This window comes from Anabrus simplex, chromosome 13, assembly GCF_040414725.1.
Source record: "Anabrus simplex isolate iqAnaSimp1 chromosome 13, ASM4041472v1, whole genome shotgun sequence".
Classification (NCBI taxonomy): domain Eukaryota; kingdom Metazoa; phylum Arthropoda; class Insecta; order Orthoptera; family Tettigoniidae; genus Anabrus; species Anabrus simplex.
This window is the reverse complement of record NC_090277.1, coordinates 78,968,115-78,990,300: the sequence shown is the minus strand read 5'-3', so window position 1 is coordinate 78,990,300 and position 22,186 is coordinate 78,968,115. Positions and strand designations below refer to the sequence as shown.

The 22,186-nt window shown below is 40.4% G+C and overlaps 1 protein-coding gene across 1 annotated transcript in view; it reads left to right on the top strand.

Moving 5' to 3' along the window:
• Positions 1 to 20,913, top strand: part of LOC136885024 (G-protein coupled receptor dmsr-1-like) — a 44,357-nt gene extending 23,444 nt beyond the window's left edge. Inside the window, exon 2 of the mRNA XM_067157410.2 lies at positions 20,784 to 20,913. The gene's annotated coding sequence lies outside the window, so the exon portion shown is untranslated. The remainder of the gene's footprint in view (positions 1 to 20,783) is intronic.
• The last annotated feature ends 1,273 nt before the right edge of the window (positions 20,914 to 22,186 follow it).

Here is a 22,186-nt window from a genome sequence, read left to right as displayed (position 1 = left end):
TTGTAAGAGATTACTGGGGGGGGGGGTAAGACATCCCTAGCACTCCTAGAGGAGGGGGTGAAATGTAAAAAATAAGCGAGAACGACCGGAATTAGTGTCTTTCGGTGTCGCTGAGATGAACAGTGTCACTCTGGATGCTGTTTAATGCATAGTTCGGTCGCAATCGGAATGAGGGTCAGAAAGTGTGGAAAAGAATGTCCAAAATACCGAGGTTATAGAGTTATTTGCGTGTGCTCCAACATAACTCACAACCAAACTTGATCAACATATGACTTACTATCTGGAAAATAATACTGTGGCGGTAAGACACGTCTGGCACCCCGCGGGGAGAGGTTGAATATAAAAATAGTATTAAACGGCCAACGTTAATGTAGAATCCATAGTTTTCAGGGTTGCTGAGATGAATAGTGACACTTCAGATATGGTTTAAGTCCAAGTTCGTATGCGGATAAGAAGGGATGAGAAAATCCAAAATGACCGTGATTAGGGATGTTTGAGTTTAACCAGACTTGGTACACATATGAGTTAATATCTGCAAAAGAATACGGGGCGGGGCAAGAGATCCATAGCTCCCAAGTACCCGCACGAGTGGGTGTGAGGAAGGAGTGCATATAAAAATAATCGAAAACGACCTGGGAATGGACAGTTTTCGCGGTCCCTAGGATGATTGGTGACATTCGGCTACAATGAGCAGTTCACTATTTTATGTGAATGGTGGCAGCAGTGCACAGCCTGCAGTCAGTCAGTCAGTCAGTCAGTGCACAGAACGCTATGCCTGAATAAGCATTAACAGGAGCCTAGGTCGGTAAAAGACATTAAATGTTAAATCACGGCCTTCTATAACATTGAAATTTCAAATCACAGCCTTCTATAACTTCTAACTTGGAACTCAGTACGCCAGTACTGCAGTCTCCGGAAACAGCCTCTTACAACTAAAGACGTGAGTGGAGATATTAAAAGTTGATTCTCGGCCCCCTATAAAACCGTACTTTATATCGCAGTCGCCCACAACTAAAAGCTGGAGCCTGCATTATGACGACACGGGCTCCACAACTAACACGTATTGATGTGATAACAGTTTTGCTGGTGCATGTTCCGCGTGTGCATTATTAATTGCAAATGGAAGGACGTAAAATTAACCGCTTGGACCGCAAATGAATAACACAGTTATCAGATAATTATGTACTACTGTCAGGCATGGAACAATGAGACTATGTAACTCCTGTCCAAACTGTTCATAATAGTCGGGAATCAGTTGTGAAATGACCTGTCATATAGAGTACTGAGATTGTAGAATATGAAGAAGATGAATGAGTGGGAAGGTGAGATGGAAGGAGAAAATATTGCCACGGTTGGTAATCTTGGTAGAAAAAAATCCATTTAAAACGCAGGTCACCTGCTTATCGCCCGATATCTATTTGAGTACGATTTATGGCGGGAGCTGTGATTCTGGAGCATTTGTTCAATGACAAGTCTATGTTAGCAGGCTCCTAGAAGTCTGCAGTAGAAACCTCTAGTATCCTTGCAAAACATTTCGATTGTTATGATACACAGGAAAGGGACTGGCTAACAAGCAACGCTGACGAAGTGTTTGACAGATATTCGCAGAACCAACATAAATATAATTATTATTAACTTAGATGTGTGTTTGAGCTTGGCGTTTATGTGGGACTAGCAAATGTACCCGTGCTTCTCTACGGTATTCTGTATTGTATACGGATTTTTAACATTGCATGCATCATAGCGTTATCCAAAAACAACAGAAGGAGATTCCCATACGTTATTTACAATATAAAGTGCTACTTGTGGAGTTGTGATGATAACGACAGGCTCACTTACCTACTTCCATTCACAATCAAGTAGGAGAGTTGTATTTATAATGGGAGACCCATCACCTACTGCGCGGTCACAATTGATTTGGGGAGTTTTCGTTACAATGGCAGGCGCCCTTTCCTACTTCCAGACAGATTACAGTTGAGGAGTTTTTATTATAATAGCAGGCATCTTCCCTACTGCCAGTCAAAATTGAGCTGTGCTGTTTTAATTATAATGACAGGCCCCTCTTCTTAATTACACACCGAGTTGGTGAGTTTCCATTATAATAGCAAGGCCACTATGTCTAATGCCAGTCACATTTTAGATGGGTAAATTTGTTTATAATGGTGGGCACACTTGCCTAATCCCAAACACAATCGGTTAGGGGAGTTTTGAACAAAATTGCATGCTCTCTTGTCTTCTGCCAGTCAAACCGAGAAAGGAATTTTAAATTAAAATGGTAGTCCCTCCTTACTAATGCTAGTTACAAAGGAGTTGGAGAAAGATCCCATTCCTACTGCCAGTCAAAGTCCAGTCAAAGTCGATGTGGAGGGTAACGATTACAATAGCAGGCCTGTTGAGAGTCACTATCGATGTAAAATATTAATTATAATGGCTAACCCACCCTTTCTACATCGCTACAAATCGACTTCAATGAATATATATAGATCGACATACAAAGTATATGCATGTTTACAATATTGCAAACCTTCATTTACAGATTAACTGCTGCTAAACGATACATCATATCGGCAAACGGATTGTACTATAAGACGCCTCATTTGCCGGTCTAAATGGCTCGTCTTGAGATGTTTTCTCTTGTCTCATCTATTTATGGTTGAAATTGAGTTAAAAACGTTGGATAGGGTGAAGTTTGGGCAAGGGTTTCTCAAAGTGCATTACTTTTGCGTGCTAATATGACAGCCACATCAGAATTTGGCTCACGTGTGGATACTGGGTGGGCCATGTTCGTGTAGAATTAGATGATTCTGCTTTTCGTATGAGTGATTGAAACTACGAAATATACGCGTACAAAATGTAGGTAAAATCGAAAAATTGAGACAAATCTAACATATAAAGAATAGAGATACGACGACGGAACGTCAAAGGAGTGTAGATCACTCAAAATTGAACTGAGATTGTGCCATCCGTTTTGTGATAAGACTTACCGTTTAGCCGCGAAATACCTCGAAACGAAGGTCTACACCGACATTAAAATTCCGATATTTTTCGGGGGTAAAAATGAAATATTTAAAGCTTTCCGTTAATTACAGGCTAAGACATAATTTTGTCAAATTTCAATTTTCTAGGTCGTCTGGCAGATTGTGATCAATCGTGTTTTGGGGGAGGGTTAAATTGAGGACCTTCAGGAAACTAAAGCTAAGAAATAGGCGGATGGTTATTATTACACTTGAAACTGTAACTGTACAAAAATTTCTCCAAAATAGTCCATGTACAGACACACGGTCGTAACGATTTTATTTATATAGATTGGCGTGAATAGAAAACCGACAGTGTGGTAACTAGGCGACCTGTGTTCGCCACCTTCTTCCTCACATTAGAACACTGCCTTCTATATACAGTAGGTAAAAAAGGCGCCGTTTTTCAAATCTCGGCTGGCGTTTCGTCTCGGTCACAGCAAAGTCTCTTACACACGATAACGTCACCGAAGGCAGCAGAATTTTACTCATAACACGTTTCTTGCGAATATTTTTGGCATTAAAATTGTGTGCTAAAACAGCGACTATTTTGCTGAACATTCATGTTGATAGGTGGGACTACCTTGTGACATACAGTATCAATATTTTCCGTGAATATTATCTGTATCGAAATAGTGTTCATTATAAAAGAAGCTGGCGAACATATGTCGCCTGGTTACAACACTGTCGGTTTTCTATCCACGCCAATCTACATAAATAAAATCGTTACGACAGTGTGTCTGTTATATGAATGTTTACCTTCCGAAGCCTGTTGCGCTCCTCTGGGACAATGATTAATGACTGGCAGATGAAATAAAATGTTGCTGGAATGAAGGATGACAGAAAAACCGGTGTAGGCGGAGAAAAACCTCTCCCGCCTACCCTTTGCCTAGCACAAGTCTCACATGGAGTGACCGGGATTTAGACCATGGAACCCGGTGGTGAGAGGCAGGCGCGCTGCCGCCTGAGCCACGGAGTCTCTCTGACATGGAGAAATTAAATAAATAAATAAATAAATAAATAAATAAATAAATAAATAAATAAATAAATAAATAAATAAATAAATAAATAAATAAATAAATAAATAAAAGTGGGCATATTTTTATTAAGTATGGAACAATTAACAGAGCAGACAAGTTGAAATATCTGGTGGAGTGGATAACTCCTACAGGACTGCCGGGAATAGCGTTGCAGTCGGGCAAGGAAGATGGAACAGTACATCAGGTACGCCGCAACTTATGTAAAGAAATCAAAACTCAGACATAAAGCCAGGAATCATTGAGAGAAAGGGGAGAACAATTCTGAGGAAAATACTAGGGCCTAGGAAAGTGGGACAAGAATTTCGACTGCGACCAAATGCAAAATTATACAAGAAGACAGAAAAATAAAAACATTATTTAAAAATCAAATCAAGCGAATTCTACCGGAGGGAAGTAAGACACAAATTAATTGGCTTAAGGTAACCGGGAAGTGTGATAGGCTCAAAAGTGTCAACTTTCGTATTTGAGCTTAAAAATATGCAAATGTGCAGCTCTTTTCAGGTACACCCCCAATGGAGGTGAGCTATGATGTACCATTTCAACCACGTACCAGCCCTCCTGCCATTCTTAAATTTCTGGCAGTACCGGGAATCGAACCTAGGCCCCCGAGGGCGGCAGTTAATAATACTAACCGTTACGCTACTGAGGCGGACAAGATTTAGGGGTATCAATTATTGTATTGAAGTTATATTTGAGCTAATTAAATTAGGTTCAAACATAACTCTGCACGTTGAATATGAAACTGGATTTTTCCCAAGTCAAATGTTTTGAAACTTTGTGTACCTTTTTCTCCTATCATATCAATGTATTTGAAACTTGGCAGTTTATTAGAAACTATACATATCTACTTGTGGAAGTAAACGTAATCAGATATCTTGATTAGTTCATGAGGGCTAGCTTAAAGAGCACTGGAAATTTTACAGAAACTTTCAGTTTTCAACTAGGATACAAAAATAATAATTTCTCAACTCCTGTCAGGAATAAGACAATAATTTTACTTCAGGAGATCAAAAAAAAAGGTTTCTATGTTATGCATGCAAAGTTTATTGGATATTATTTGAGTATTTTCTCAGAATAAGTTGAGGGAATTTTTAACAATATTTTTCTAAAAATAGTATTTTTATAATGTTCTTTCTGACAAACACAAAAGCTTCGTATTCTGCCGAAATAATGATGAATGTATTCTGAATATATCAGTTCAAGGAAATACCTCTTTTAGTGTATGAGATATGGAATTAAACATTGGAAGTTACATTTATCTACCGTTTCACAGTTCCCGGTTGCCTTAAGGAGTAAAGGAGGACATGGAGGAAATGAACATACGACAGAATGCAGATTATTATAGGATGACCATCAACTAATGTATGGCATTCTGAAGTAAAACGATCAACGAAGATCACACGAATAGGAAGCAGACTGAGAACAACTGGTCGCAATAACGTAAAGACGTCCATTCCGAAAGGACGAAGACATATTCTGATGATCGAAGAAGCAGAACCAGAGAAGAATGAGGCTTAACGCGATCCATTGTAGAACATAAGGGAAACAAAAAATCCACAGTTCTAGCCTTTCAGGCAAGCAACTCAATGTCGAAAACATCCTAGAGATGTGAGCTACGAATTTTAGGTAAAGAAAGTATGAGAAAATATTCTTTATGTATTCCTAAAAATTACAATCCTTTTCTTAATCATCGGTATACGGTCGATTAGATTAGCAGTTACCAAGCTCGGGATATAGTGGGTTCGAACCCCACTGTCGGTAGCCCTGAAGATAGTTTTCGGTGGTTTCCCATTTTCACACCAGGAAAATGCTGGGGCTGCACCTAAATTAAAAGCACGGCCACTTCAATCACAACTGATCTGCCTTTGCGGCAGTCACCCAAGTGACGGATTCCCTATCTGTTGTTTTCCTAGTCTCTTCTAAAATAATTTCAAAGAAATTGGAAATTTATTGAACATCTCCCTTGATAAGTTATTCCAATCCCTAATTCCCCTTCCCGAAAACGAATATTTGCCCCAGTTTGTCCTCTTGAATTCCATTTTTTCTTCGTATATTGATATTTCCTACTTTTAGAGACACCACTCAAACTTATTCGTCTACTAATGCCATTGCATGCCATCTCTCCAGTGACAGCTCGGAATATACCACTTATTCGAGCAGCTCGTCTCCTTTCTCCCAAGTCTTTCCAGCCCAAACTTTGCAACAATTTTGTATCGCTACTCCTCTGTCTGATATCACCCAAAACAAATCGAGCTGCTTTTCTTTAGACTTTTTCCATTTCTTGAATCAAGTAATCCTGGTGAGGGTCCCGTACACTGGAACCATACTCTAGTTGGGGTCTTACCAGAGACTTTCATGACCGTTCCTTTACATTCTTACTACAACCTCTCATAACCATGTGCAGAGATTTGTACCCTTTATTTAAAATCCCATTTATGTGATTACCCCAATGAAGATTCTTCCTTGTATTAACACCTAGGGACTTTCAGTAATTCCCAAAATGAACTTTTACCCCCCATCAACGAAGTAATTAAAACTGAGAGGACTTTTCCTATTTGTGAAACTCACAACCTGCTTTTAACCTCGTTTATTATCATAATTAACATTGCCTGATGTCCGTCTCACTTCTAACTCTTTCCTATCCCATCGTCACCATAAGGCCTGTCTGTGTCGGCGCGAAGTACAATAACTTGTAAAGAAGGATTAGCATTTTACCTTTTTCTACCACTACGAGCTCTAATGTGAGTCAATGCAGAGTCTCTCTTATGCCCTTATAACTACATTCGTTGTAGACATTAAAAAACAAAAAAAAAACAAAAAAAAACAACACACGTGTGGTATTCAACCAAGGAATACATTTCATAAATATTTATGTAAATAAGTTAATTTAGCGGAGATTTGAATAAAAAAGGAGGCGAACAAAGACAAGCGATTTTAGGCTGTTTTCCCGGAACTGTATTTAGGCTGGAAGTGATTTTTGAAATTTAGCCCTTCAACTTTTGGCACAATTGAGGAAATTGCTCAATTTTACGTTTTTCATAGCATGGAAACCCCTGTTTTTTCTGATAAGAACTGTTTTCAACATTAAAATAAATAAAATGAAGGCTGACCTTCAATTGTCATCGACTGCAGGCTTCAGCTTGTCAGTTATAGGAGGCCTTGCCTTATCTCTGACACGGTTATGAAAGCTGGACGTTGTTAGTTACAGGTGACCATGACTCTAAACTTTAAGTATCATCGTAGTGTCTTGCACGCTCCCGTGTGTTACTAACACGAAGCCATAACTGATAGTGGAGTGTCATTACTAAAGCCCGGACTTTTATGCAGTAACAGGTTAGACTGCAAACTAATTTGGTTAGTAGGAAGTGTCGGCCACCCGCTCTTCCATAATGTAGCAGGAGTAACATAAATTATAGGGGTTCTGATGGGCCGTATCCCTAATATCTATGCAAAACCCATAGCAAAGACGTTGTGAAGGTAGACTAAACTTGCTACTAGCTTCAGTAAGTTTGCAATCTAACCTATTAATGCATAAAAAACCGGGCTCTAGTCATTACAGTCTATTAATTATAGTTGAACAAGACTGATATCGGGTAATTATCACTGTTTTGCAGGATCGTGGTTATTATATTCACGTGCTACAACAGCCCGTTACCTTTCACGGTCAACTATTGGGAGACATATTTAACCCACATTGTGCACTTTATGACAAAGAGTAGCTGTTGCTCTATTATGCAAGTCTTCGCTTACACAGCCTGTGGCTAGAACAACAAACATGCAGCCCCGTTTTTTTTTTCCGTAGAAGACTTAATGGGTAATATTCGATCGGCTTCAGTTACGTAACCTGCATCCTGTTACACGCGATGGCTACACCTCCATTAGGAACTATGAGCCTTATTATCAAGTTACACCGAGGAGTAATTATAAGTTCTGACGTAGAAAAACTGTCATATTGAATTTCCCTTTGGGGAAATAAAATGGTCATAAATATGTCTTAAATATTATCTGTGATGTGGTGTTACCTAGCAACCGCGCAGACTGTGATGTGGTGTTACCTAGCAACCGAGCAGACTGTGATGTGAAGTATTGATGGATGACCATGACTGAGAGACATATTATTAAAGAGTACAGATGGTCGATATCATCTTGCAGGCTGTGATGTGAAGTATTGATGGATGGCATTGACGTAGAAACATATTTTAAAATGGGGCGCTAGATTATAGATGGCCGATGTTAAGGTGCAAGTTGTGACGTGAAATATTGAAGGATGACCGTGACTGAGAGACATGTTATGAAAGAGGGGCATTAGTGAACAGATGGTCGATGTTGTCTTGCAGGCTGTGATGTGAAAAAGTAATTGATGACAATGACTCAGAAGTACACTGACTGACAGAGCAAATGCAACACCAAGAAGGAGTGGTCAGAACTTTATGCCAATTGCAGGGTACACTGACGTCAATGAGGTATGCTCATGATGTGAAATGCGCCGCTGTGCTGCGCACGTAGCGAACGATAAATGGGACACGGCGTTGGCGAATGGCCTACTTCGTACCGTGATTTCTCAGCCGACAGTCATTGTAGAACGTGTTGTCGTGTGCCACAGGACACGTGTATAGCTAAGAATGCCAGGCCGCCGTCAACGGAGGCATTTCCAGCAGACAGACGACTTTACGAGGGGTATGGTGATCGGGCTGAGAAGGGCAGTTTGATCGCTTCGTCAAATCGCAGCCGATACCCATAGGGATGTGTCCACGGTGCAGCGCCTGTGGCGAAGATGGTTGGCGCAGGGACATGTGGCACGTGCGAGGGGTCCAGGCGCAGCCCGAGTGACGTCAGCACGCGAGGATCGGCGCATCCCCCGCCAAGCGGTGGCAGCCCCGCACGCCACGTCAACCGCCATTCTTCAGCATGTGCAAGACACCCTGGCTGTTCCAATATCGACCAGAACAATTTCCCGTCGATTGGTTGAAGGAGGCCTGCACTCCCGGCGTCCACTCAGAAGACTACCATTGACTCCACAGCATAGACGTGCACGCCTGGCATGGTGCCGGGCTAGAGCGACTTGGATGAGGGAATGGCGGAACGTCGTGTTCTCCGATGAGTCACGCTTCTGTTCTGTCAGTGATAGTCACCGCAGACGAGTGTGGCGTCGGCGTGGAGAAAGGTCAAATCCGGCAGTAACTGTGGAGCGCCCTACCGCTAGACAACGCGGCATCATGGTTTGGGGCGCTATTGCGTATGATTCCACGTCACCTCTAGTGCGTATTCAAGGCACGTTAAATGCCCACCACTACGTGCAGCATGTGCTGCGGTCGGTGGCACTCCCGTACCTTCAGGGGCTGCCCAATGCTCTGTTTCAGCAGGATGATGCCCGCCCACACACTGCTCGCATCTCCCAACAGGCTCTACGAGGTGTACAGATGCTTCCGTGGCCAGCGTACTCTCCGGATCTCTCACCAATCGAACACGTGTGGGATCTCATTGGACGCCGTTTGCAAACTCTGCCCCAGCCTCGTACGGACGACCAACTGTGGCAAATGGTTGACAGAGAATGGAGAACCATCCCTCAGGACACCATCTGCACTCTTATTGACTCTGTACCTCGACGTGTTTCTGCGTGCATCGCCGCTCGCGGTGGTCCTACATCCTACTGAGTCGATGCCGTGCGCATTGTGTAACCTGCATATCGGTTTGAAATAAACATCAATTATTCGTCCGTGCCGTCTCTGTTTTTTCCCCAACTTTCATCCCTTTCGAACCACTCCTTCTTGGTGTTGCATTTGCTCTGTCAGTCAGTGTATATTATCAAAGAGGGGCATTAGAGTACAGAAGGTCGATGTCATCTTGCAGGCTGTGATGTGAAGTATTGATGGATGGCCATGACTGAGAGATTCATTATCAAAGACGGGCGTTAGATTACAGATGGTCGATGTGATCTTGCAGGATGTGATGTGAAGTATTGATGGATGGCCATGACTGAGAGATTCATTATCAAAGACGGGCGTTAGAGTACAGATGGTCGATCTCATCTTGCAGGCTGTGATGTGAAGTAATGATGGATGACCATGACTGAGAGACATATTATCAAAGGTGGTCTTTAGAGTTCAGATGGTCGATCTCATCTTGCAGGCTGTGATGTGAATTAATGATGGATGACCATGATTGAGGGATTCAAAGGTGGTCTTTAGAGTACAGGTGGTCGATGTCATCTTGCAAGCTGTGATGTGAAGTGTTGATGGATGGGCTTGACTGAAAGACTCGTAATCAAAGGTGCTCTTTAAAGTTCGAATGGTGGATGCCATCTTGCAAGCTGTGATGTGAAGTATTGATGGATGGCCATGACTGAGTGACATATCAAAGGGGGTCTTTAGAGTACAGATGGTCGATGTCATCTTGCAGGCTGTTAGGTGAAGTATGGTTGGATGGCTTGACATTCAGTTCCACGGCCTGTGTGGCTTTCAAGGTACTGTTGCTAGGTAACATCCCGTCACATATTTTGTTTCATGACACTCTTTCGTCACATACATTTTCGGATACCCCCAATTCTGGGACATAGGTCAATGTGGTCAATAGATGTATAGCTTCGGTACCATAACGTGGTGTAGTGAGAGTTGCAAAAAAGTGAGGGCATACAAACCGAAGCAACTTCTAGACAACTGTGTACAATGTTCCATTATAAGGAGGAACGATCAGTGTGCCTATCAATGTGAGTCTGACGTCTGTATGACGTCATAGTGCCGTTATCTTGAAATACTAAAATTCGCCGTGCCGCGTGCCCAACAATTATTGTAGTTCTGGACTCTAGTTTGGTAGCAAGAAAGTGAGGTGTCAGTGAATTCTGCAAATATGTGGTGAAGAAAGAGAATAGTGAATATCTGAGGAAACTGAGGTGTTAAGATATACGACAAATTTCGCAACAGATCGATATGAAAAATAAATGGACCAAATGATGCAAATTGCATTATAGAGACATCCAAAATATTCAAAATCAACAATGTCACAGGTCTTATCGTGAGCGTCTCATAATTAGGCAGCCGAGCGCCGGGAGGCGAGTCCCGCATAACTGGAGCCCCATCTACTGTCCCAGCTGAGAAAAAAGTAGAGTGTTTGGAACTCATGCTCATCAAAGATTAACGATTTGCTTAGAATTAGTAAATATACATTCATCCCCCATACCTGACAAGATGCAGTACTTCAACAAGTTGGGAAAGTATTCCTTTTAATTATATTAGACCTGTTTGCAAAATTACTCGCTGGTTTAATAGACGGTAGTTCGGGTTTAGGAAAGGTTATTCCTGCGCCGCTCAGATTGTTGGATTTCAGCAAGATATAGTTAGAAGTTGAAAAGGACTATATTGCTGTTGATCTATCCAAAGCCTTTGATTGCGTAGGTCATGGGAGACTGCCGGCGAAAATGAGTGGCTTGGATGGGTGGCTAAATTTCTACAAAATAGAACTCAGGGAAATTGAGTAGGTGAGGTATTATCTGATACGGTAACATCTTAGAAGGAGGTTCTACAGATTGGTATTATTGGACCATATTATTTTGTTGTATATGAGATGAGTATAAAGCATTGTAATCGGTGATAAAGCTAATTGCGTGTGATGTTATGCTGTGAACGACTACTGAAAGACAATGGACAGTGGACAATGGTATGATAGTAAACATGATGAAAAGTAAGGTTGTAAGTTTCGCCAAGAGGAAAAGTCCTCTCAGTTTTAATTACTCTGTTGATGGGGTGAAATTTCCTTATAGGCATATCTGTAAGTGCCTAGGGATAATCTCTTCAACAAGGTTGTAATTAAAGATTACAGACCTCTTCATATAGTATGAGACTGTTTAGAAATTGTGAAAACGATGTAGAGGAGAGGACGTATTAGTCTTTGGTAAGATCGTAATTAGTGTATGGTTGCGAGAAATGTAAAAGGTCAAAGGAAAGAAGCAGATTTCCGACTAATAATTATTGTTACGAAAGTGCTGTGATCTTTTGACTGGGAAGACTTGGGAGTTATCCTTTAATCCTTCACCTCTTAGTTATAGCATTATTCAAATCATAGAAAGCTATCATAGTGTAATTACGGACAAAGTAACCTGAATATCTATCTGTTACAAGAAGAGGAAGATGTTCACTTGGTCGCCAGGTTGTTAATTCATTCCTTATGGCTGGCAAATTAAGTGTGTCTGGATTCACTTCATTTTTTCGTGAAGTATGTTTTTGTTAGAATTAAAAAATAACGAACAATTGAATATTTAGCGTTCATGTCTGTATTAAATATTTGATTTAAGAAACTAAATTAATGCCGTTATCTCAGCAGATATTGACAACCTGGAATGTTTGATTGAGTCCCTGGGAAAATTGCTGAAAGCGAAAACAGGTTTTCGGAATCCTAACTCTTTAAGAGTTATGTGAAATAATAATAATAATAATAATAATAATAATAATAATAATAATAATAATAATAATAATAATGATAATAATAATAATAATCCGAATTTTCATGTAGTAATAAGTCAGAATGAAAACTACTGCAATTTCCTTATTACTAAATGTCGACTATCCCGTTCTTGCGTTATGAAACGAGAGTAGCATAGACTGTAGGAGTTCTGATGTGCAGTATCCGGAATGTTGAGGCAAAGCTCATGCCACAACCGTTGTGCAGTATAGACTATACTTGTTGCTCGCTTCAGAAAGTTTGCAATCTGACCTTTTACTGCAGAAAAAATTGGATGATGATAATAATCATCATCATATTCCTGATTCCTGATAAAAACTGGTGTCCGGCAAGGAGATGGATTGCCACCCCTCATCTTCGACCTCGTCCTAGAGAAGGTGATGAGGGGTAATGGGTAAAAGAACTGAAAGCGCAAAATAGCTGGAATACAGTAAACATTGGGATACAAAAATCAAGTTTGAAATTCCATGCTTAGCCTTCGCGGATGACCTGGCTCTTCTGTCCAGCGATGAAGTAACAGTGATAAAGCAAGTTGAAATTCTCCAAGAATGTGCCAAAAAGGTCAGACTTCATATCTCCTTCCAGAAAACTGAATTTTTCTGTTCAAAACTAGACATCCATAGTCTCAATACAAAACAAGGACACATCAACAGAGTCCCTCACTTTAAATACCTGCGTGAAATCCTCGAACCATCCGGACAAGAAAAAGTAGCCCAAAACAACCGTGTCTAAGAGCATATGGGAGAAAGGGATAAATCCTCAAAAAATATGTGTGTCTCCCCACGTTAAGGTTAAGCATTACAATACTGTAATCAAACCTGAGGCTTTATCTACAAGGGAACTCTAACTCTTCATAAAAAGGGCGAGCTCAAAAAGGAGCGAAAAATCATGAGAAAAATGTTAGGACTAAGACACACTGAAGAAGGGTACCGCCTCCAAATCCGGAAATCCACAGAAAAATGATCTTATATTGCGACAGACCTCAGGAAAAGAGGACTAAAGTTTTATGGACATGTTAAGAATCTTCCAGAAACCAGAATAACCCACCAAATTCTTGAAAGAGTTGATGAACTGAAGAATTTCCCTTTGACACAAGAAATAAAAGCGGGCAGGAAGAACGCACAAATTCAACCTGAAGAAATTTTGAATCGAATTTGACAAGTGGGAAGTTACTCCAGAGAATGAAGTACCAAAAAGAGCAGGTACCAAGTGGACGGAAGAAAGGAGGATGATCTTTAGTGAACAGACACAGGCATCCTGGATCCTCCGAAATCATAAATAAAGCCCCGAAAGGGAACATTCACGCATAATATTAATACCAAGCAATGGGCTGAGAATTTTCGGTCATGTAGCTATTGGCTTGCAGTCAGGATATAATGGGATCCAACCCCGCTGTTGGCAGCCCTGAAAATAGTTTTCCGTGGTTTTCATTTCTTCACCGGGCGAATACTGGGCTGTACCTTAATCAAGGCCACGGTCGCTTCCTTCTTACTCCTAGCCCCTTCCTGTCCCATCGTCATCGTAATACCTATCTGTGTCGGTGCGTTAAAAAGCAACTACTACTGTCCTCCTAACAATTACTATTTCCAGAGATGATGAAGTGCAGGAATTTTGTCACGCAGGTGTTCTTTTAAATGCTAGTAAACCTACTGGAACTGGGCTTCAAATACCGCCGAACTGAACAACCAGTGCTCTACCATTTGAGCCACTCATCCTGTTTGTATGAATGGTTAAATCTGTAATCAAAAACTTCCCTGAATAAACATGAAGGATAATTCTTTTTAAAAGTTCTATCTTTTTCAAGAAAATATGTATGACTTAAGGAGTACTTAGGAAGCAATACTCCGGAGCTACGGTTATGTAATGGAGCTAAAGTGTTCGTTCAGAAACTGGCCAAGAAACTTGGAAACGGTCTCCATGCACTCTAGTGTTATTGTTTGTAGAAGCAGTGGAGACCCCATAATGGTGCCCTAGAACTGGAGCGAGTGACGTTTAAATGCAGTTTGTAACGCGCGACTGCAATGTCTGTCTGTATTTTTATAGTTAGAGTTATTTTACTTTCCCCTTCAAAGCGGCTGCCCACAATACTATGAACAGCAGAATCCATATTATTATCACTAGAGATCTGAACAAACGATTTATTATGCCCAATAAGGCGCGTGTTTGAATTTATGAGTACTATTTTAGTTTTTGTCCTTCTCTTCCAAGTATCACTTCGTCCTCTTGCTGTGTTCCTTTTTTAATCTGGTCAGTCCATCCTTTATTTAGTCGGGTGGGCTTTATAAAAAATTTGTGTTTGTGAATTTGTTTATTGTATCTTGAATGGTTTATATATTATTTAAATTTAATTTAGGTCTTCACTCATTTATTTTAGATAATTATCGTAATTTTTCATTGACAAGGCTAAGTTTACAATTTTCTTTGTGAGCCTGTTATTATCAATTCTTGATAAGTGACCATCAAATTGTAATCGCACTTCCCTGGTTGTATCTGTAACTTGATATATTTCATGTGATTTCTTTTTCATCCAAATTTCTTTTTCGCATTTTGCTCCTAAGGTTTTTCTGAAGATTTTCCTTTCTTGTTTTTCATTCATTCATTCATTCATTTACCATAAACCTTTACTGTATTGAAGGCGAGGGGAAAATTACAAGTTCCCTAACATAGTGTCCCCTGACCTTTGGAATAATTACCTAAATCCTATAGTAAAACAGTCATGTACACTATTTACAGGTAAAGTAACGAAGTATATTGTATACATATTTCTCACCTACACAACCGCTCACTCCCTACTTCGTTCTTCCACATATTCACATGCATTTTCTCACCGCATGTGATTCCTATCATAACATTTAACTCTATTTACATTTTTACATTTAGTGCTGGCGGGAAGATAGTTCCAAAGCCGCGCTGAAAGAGCAAAGGAACTTAGTTTGTAAAACTCAGTTCGCGCAGACACACCCCTTTGCCTCTACGGACGGATCTGTAGGATAAGGAGAGTCGAGGGAATGGTCAAAGGTGAATGGCGATTGACGGCAAATGTTCTTGTTAATTAATTGCCCAGCGGGGCGTTAGATTACTTCTAGTTTGTGAGGTTAGCTGCAGTGATAGGGTGCCAGGCAGGTAGACTATATGTTACTATAGGTCTGACTATGGTCGTATTATCGAAAGATGCATTCTGACAGTTCTTAGGGAAGGATATGCTTTTACTACCTACCTGAGTGGGAAGAAGAGAGCAGGGGGTATGGTTGCCATGGAGATAAGCCTGCTGGCCGGATCGAGTTGCTTGGAGTTGCCAAACCTTCTCACTTCTGAGCGCTCTGAACTAACGGACAAGTGAGCCGGGTCGGTGCGACGTAAAGCAAATTGTAAAAAAGAATCATCTATTCAGTTTATTTGACCTTCATTGAGTTGATTACTTTAAATAATCTTTTGGTGAATCTGTCGCTGTCAATTCTATATATATAATTTCTGGCGTCTCTTGCATACGGCATCAGTGAACCTGTCAGTTAATGACTAGAGGTCCTCTGTTCTCCTCTTAATCCACATTCCATTTTTCTCTCGTGAGACCATGAATTTTCCGGATAATTTTACTTTATTTCTTTTCATTTTCAATAATTTTAGAGTGAATTGCAAGGAATATGGTTTTTTTCGGCGTATGATTCTGGACTCAGTAGCAAAACGTGGTTCACTTGATACGAGATTTTCTCAAGCTCTTAGTTACAAGAAGAAAGCGCTGCACAGTGAGAAGATGGCGTTACTGAACTCGTGTACATAGACCAACACTGGTTACCATGGTTACAATGATGTAGGAAATTGAAGACGCTAATTCGAACCCAGGAACACATCCGTGTTACGGCGTGTTTACCCATTCCGCTGTGAGAGAAGGTGTGATTTGGGGCACAAGCTCTGTTTTGAATGCATCGCTATGGCCAGGCTCTCCACTGGATCAATACACGAGGGAAGTGAATGTCATTATACTTGTCGAACTCGTGAAACTAGGTGATGAGGCAAAGTTCTGTGCTGTATCCTGTTCCATGAGACTTGCTTATAAACAGATTGAGGAAGGCCGTTGTGGATTGAACCCACTCACCTTGGAGACGTAATGGAATTTCGTGATATGCTGCCATTCCAGAGGAAACTTTTCACGAGTAGACTCCGCTGATAGATTTTAAGAAAAATGATATTTGTTCATGGGGTCGACCTCTAGAGATCTTTTATCACTACTTGCACCATATGATATGAACCTGCGTGTAATTGGAATTGCGGAAGTGTAGTGTGTTGAAGGAAAGGAACGTTAAGGACGACACAAACACCCAGTCCCCGGGCCAGGGATATTAATTATTTACAATTAAAAACCCCTGACCCGGCCGGGAATCGAACCCGGGGCCGCCGGGTGACAGGCGGACGCGTTGCCCTCTACACCGCGGGTCCTGACTCCGCTAATAGGTTAGAATGCAAACTAATTTAGTTATTAGGAATTATAGACTAGCCCGTTCTTTCGTTATGTAGCAAGAGTAACATAAATTCTAGGGGTTCCAATGTAACGTACCCCTAAAATTTATGCAAGACTCATAACATAACCGTTCTGCAGTATAGCCTATACTTGTTACTCGCTTCAGTAAGTTTACAATCTAATATATTACTGTATAAAAATCCGGACTCTGTATCATGAACTGAGCTAGCTCAGTGGCGCAGTAGGTTAATTATTGTCCTTCCGTTCACAATGTAATGAGTTGGATCATGGCTGAATTTAATAGTAAATTAATATCTTAATGGGAGACTTTACTGAAAAGTGGAGTCCTCTTTACCGAGCGAGTCGGCTGTGCGGTTAGTGTCTCGTAGCTGTTACCTTGGGCTCGGATCTCATCGTCGGCAGATCTTAAGTTGGTTTGCCGTGGTCTTCCGTTTCCACAGCAGGCGAATTCTGGGGCTTTTGCTTAATTAATGCCACGACTGCTACTTACCCAATCCCAGTCTTGCCATATCATTGTCGCCTAAAGACCTATTTATTTCGGTGCGACGTAAAGCAAAATTAAAGAAAAAATGAAGTCTTCGTCTTTCCTCGGATTTGTCCCATCGTATGGGATCCGTTAGTCTTCAACGTCCTTTGAATTGAGATCAAAATATCCCATACATCGTCCTGATTGTCCTGCATTGGATTAAAGGCATGAATTTTTGTCGCAGTATGATTAGTGATTAAACTACCTTTACATTGGTCTGGTTTTTCGACTGATCGGAGTGGCCACGCGTGTTAATACTTCGGCTATAGAGCAGAGCCCTGCATTCCGGTTCCAAGCCTACTATCGGCTGTCCGGAGAATGTTTTGCAGTGGATTCTCATTTTCACTCTTATACAAATGCCGGGAGAGAACTCGATAAGAATCTGTTTCGAACTTCAAATACCTTGGAAGTAGCAGTTCAAACGATAACGCAATAAAATACAATAAAATAAGAAAGAATAGGACTCAAAGAACTTTTCAATTTTATTTACAAGTGAGAAATGGAGTGTGGCAGATAAAATAGCCCAAAAAGCGAAAATAACCGTGTTTAATTCATACTTCATTCGAATTCTCACCTGTGGACTAAAGAGCTGTATCCTACACTATATATAGCCCGCTCCGCTGTAATGTAGCGAGAGTAACATAACTTCTAGTGGTTATAATAGTCCGGACCGCTAATGCTTATGCAAATCTCATAGCACAAGTGTTGTCCTTGCTAGTATATACTTGTTTTTCGCTGTAGATCCGGGCTGTACAGTACTGTGCTTGACATACATGATATCTTCTGCTGCATGAAAACTCACCTGGACCAGAAATATTAAATAACATTCGTTTCTGCTCGTCTGACAGCTAAGTTCAGCCGGTTAGACTAATCCCTTTACAGGACAGCACCACGCCCACTACGCCACATGTTAAATAATTCCCCCAAGCGGCGACTTATCCTCCCTTATTTTTGTAGAAAGCTTTTTGTTGTTTGTGTGTTCTTAATCACTGTGTGCGGCGCGTTGCATGCTGGATTTATCTCCCTTCAGTCTGCGACCGGAATATTTTAAAAGTCACTAGAATATTTACGTAAACTTTTAATGCAGTAATTTTAAAACACTATAATAATAGAGCATTTATTTACACAACTTATGGTGTGTGAAATGGTCGTTTCCGGCATGAATATTGTGCTTGTTTGCTAAACCAGCAGCGTGGAATGTAGTGTTACACACGGATTGCATATTCCAACTTCAAAACAGTGTTCAGTTTGTTCCCTTACCAGTCCAGTGTATTCTCTCAGGATGGTAGTACAGTAAGTGAGGTTTAATCAAGGTGCAGTAAAGCTAAAACATTGAGCTCGCAGTTGCGATCAGCACGTTTCTTGTTCAATGTATCGTGTCCCTTCTTAAACGCTTAAGTATATATTGTATATAAATGCGTAAGTGTATAAAACAGGACAATGAAGTGCGAGATTAGTGCTAATCAACCTGCCATTGTGTAAACAATATTAGAATAATAATAAAAATTCAGTCATAGTGACGCTGTAGTTACGTTACAAGCCGTGAAGGTTGAGTTAAGTTCTCCCGGTCATTCTCGATCACTGCGCGAATACACGAGTTTGAAATGGAGGCAGAATATAATGAAAGAAACTGGATAGAAATCCACGTCATTTTGAATTTACTTTGTAAGAAATAAGTTATTTATGTTTATTGACCGGATACAGTAAAGAGTTAGGCCTACAACTTCAAAAAATGTCGACAGTATTCTGTAAGAAGGAAGTGAGCTCCCGGACGAAACTATTTTTACACCGGTCTCTTTTCAGACCAAGTTTGTTTTACGGGAGTGAAAGCTGGGCGGACTCGAGATATCTTATTCATAGGTTAGAAGTAATAGAGAACAGAAGAGAAATAGCTGAATGTTATGGACAGAGTCTTGGAGAAGAAGTTCAAGATGAAAATAAATAAGTCCAAAATGGTAGTAATGGAGTGCAGTCGAACGAAGTCAGGTGATAAAGAAAATATTAAATTAGGAGATGAAGTTTGAAGGGAAGTAGATGAATATTGTTACTTGGGTAGTGGAATAAATAACGGTGGAAGAAGTGAGGAGGAAGGCAAGGAAAGCCTTTCTTAAGAAAAGAAATTAGAAAGTAATTTTTGAAGAATTTCGTATGAAGTGTGACATAGTATGTAAGTGAAATATGGACGATAACTAGCTCAGAAAGAAGGAGAATAGAAGCTTTTGAAATGTGGTGTTGCAGAATAATGCTGAAGGTGAGGTGAGTAGATAGAATCACGAATGAGGAGATAATGAAGCGAATTGGTAAGAGGAAATCGATTTGGCTGAATTTGACGACAAGAAGAGATAGAATGATAGGACACATCTTAAGACATCCAGGTCTTGTTCAGTTGGTTTTTGAGGGAAGTGTAGGGGGTAAGAACGGTAGGGGTAGACCAAGGTATGAATATGACAAGCAGATTAGAGCAGATTAGGATGTAGAAGTTACGTACAAATGAAAAGGTTGCATGAAGAGCTGCGTCAAACTCGTCAATGGACTGTTGACTCAAACAACAACAGAAGTAATAGATATAAAACTAGTGAGAATGATGGCTGGTAGAAACGTGTTGGAACAATGGCAGGAGGGTACTACGGGTGAGGAAGTAAAGTCTAAGATAGGAATTAACTCAATGAATGGAGCTGTACGCATAAACCGCCTTCGGTGTCGAGGTCATGTGAAACGAATGGAGGAGAGTAGGTTACCTAGGAGAATAATGGACACTCAGGCAGACTCAGCTTCTGATAATTCAAAGATAAGAGATATAGAAATAGACTAGGCCACAATGCTAGTTACAAATATAGGATTTTGGCGGTGTTTTTAAAAAAATTCACAGAGGCTTGCAGATTGAACTCTGAAAGGTATAACAGTCTATGTACGTATCACTCCATAGACTAGGATTCAACTCTTCATCTGCATCCTACATACTAAGTAATATGTTTAATATATTAATGTCTTGGTCTTTATTATTCTTAGCCCATTCTTTAATCTTCTCTAAAGTTGTTCGAGTGTATCCTTCTTTCACGATTTTAGGAAAAAATTACAATAAAGCATCATATTGTATTGTAAAACAACATTGGAGGTAAAATAGGAAAATGTATTCAACATTTTTGTTTATTATAAATGGCATATTGTATGAAACTGTTGCATTCTAAGAAGTTGTATCATCTCTTCTGGCATTATCATCCTGTATATTTTAAGCGTAGCTGTATTATTGATTTATATTTTTCTTTTTTCAGAGATGATACAAGAAACGCGATGACGTCTGAACTTCAAAGCGTGTGCATGTTGCGATGCTTCTGACGACAAAACGTGGGAAGAGAATCGATGATGTTGGAGACGTCCTTTGGAGGGATCAAACGTTTGTTCAACCACGACAAAATCCTTTTATTTTATATTTTACTCTATAATCCTTTGATGAATTGGTTATAAAATCCATCGCTGTCATGCAAGAAGTTTTGCCTATCAATTGGGGCACTCCTCACCTCCTCCTCTTCTTTTCAATCATACACTTTCATAGTTTTCACTACTTAAATTTCGATGATTAAGAAGCAATGTGCAAGACTTAAATAATTAGAGCCAGGAAACGCAAGTTTTCTCGCCTCTCAATGTAAACAGTAGAGCCTATGAGGTGACGAATCGCAGGCGCTAGTCCCTCACTTCTCGAGTCTATCCCTTCTTCAGTGTGGTGCAAGAGCCTACCTTTCCGTGAGACTATCCCTTACCAATGCTCGAACTCGGTACTAACACTCACAGAACACCTTATAGGGGTTTTGAAACATATCCGCATACATTTCTACCTCTGTCATTACGTCAAACTCAGCAATAGACGCCCACGAGAAATTCGGTATACTCTGTCATCTAGTAGGCGTAGGGTAAAACGGAACGTTGAAATTGACGAGCAGACAGCCAGATGGAATAAAATTAAAATGTCTGCACACGGTAGCTGATACCACACGATTATTATTATTATTATTTTTATTATTATTATTATCATCATCATTATTATTAATATAATGAAGTAAAATGTTCCACTCTTGCCTTATTTTTTGCATACCACAAAGGGTGAATCAAAAACTTCCTCTGCCTCTTCAAGTTTGATAAGACAATAAGATCTAGAACTTCTTTGTCACTTTCATCATTCGAAAACATTTTGAAAGAGACCACGTGAAAACTAGCCGTTTCCTGTCCGGTTCTGCATCTCTTGGTGACACGTTTTGTGCAGATTATACTCAGTTTCATCGCCTCTCCTCCCGTCAACACTTGTTTGTGCATTGGGCCAAAGAGGACTGAATTCCAGGCAGGGGATTCAAATATGAAATAGTTGAAACATTTCAAGTATTTGGGATGTAGAGTATATTTTCCCAGGATAAGTGAATACGAATCAAAGTGTGGTAAAGCTAATGCAGTGATCTCGCATTTGCGATCAACTGTTTTCTGTGAGGAATAGAAAATGGTCGTTACATAGGTCAGTTTCTCGGCCAGCTTTGATATACGGGAGGGAAATATGGGTGGATTGAATGCCAGGGTGGGAATTGAAACTAGAACAGAGAGATTATTTCAGGATAGTAGTATAGAGTGAGTCCAGCAAGAGTTGCCGTACTTCCCGCATGCCGCGGTCGGTAAACGAGAGCTGGGTCGC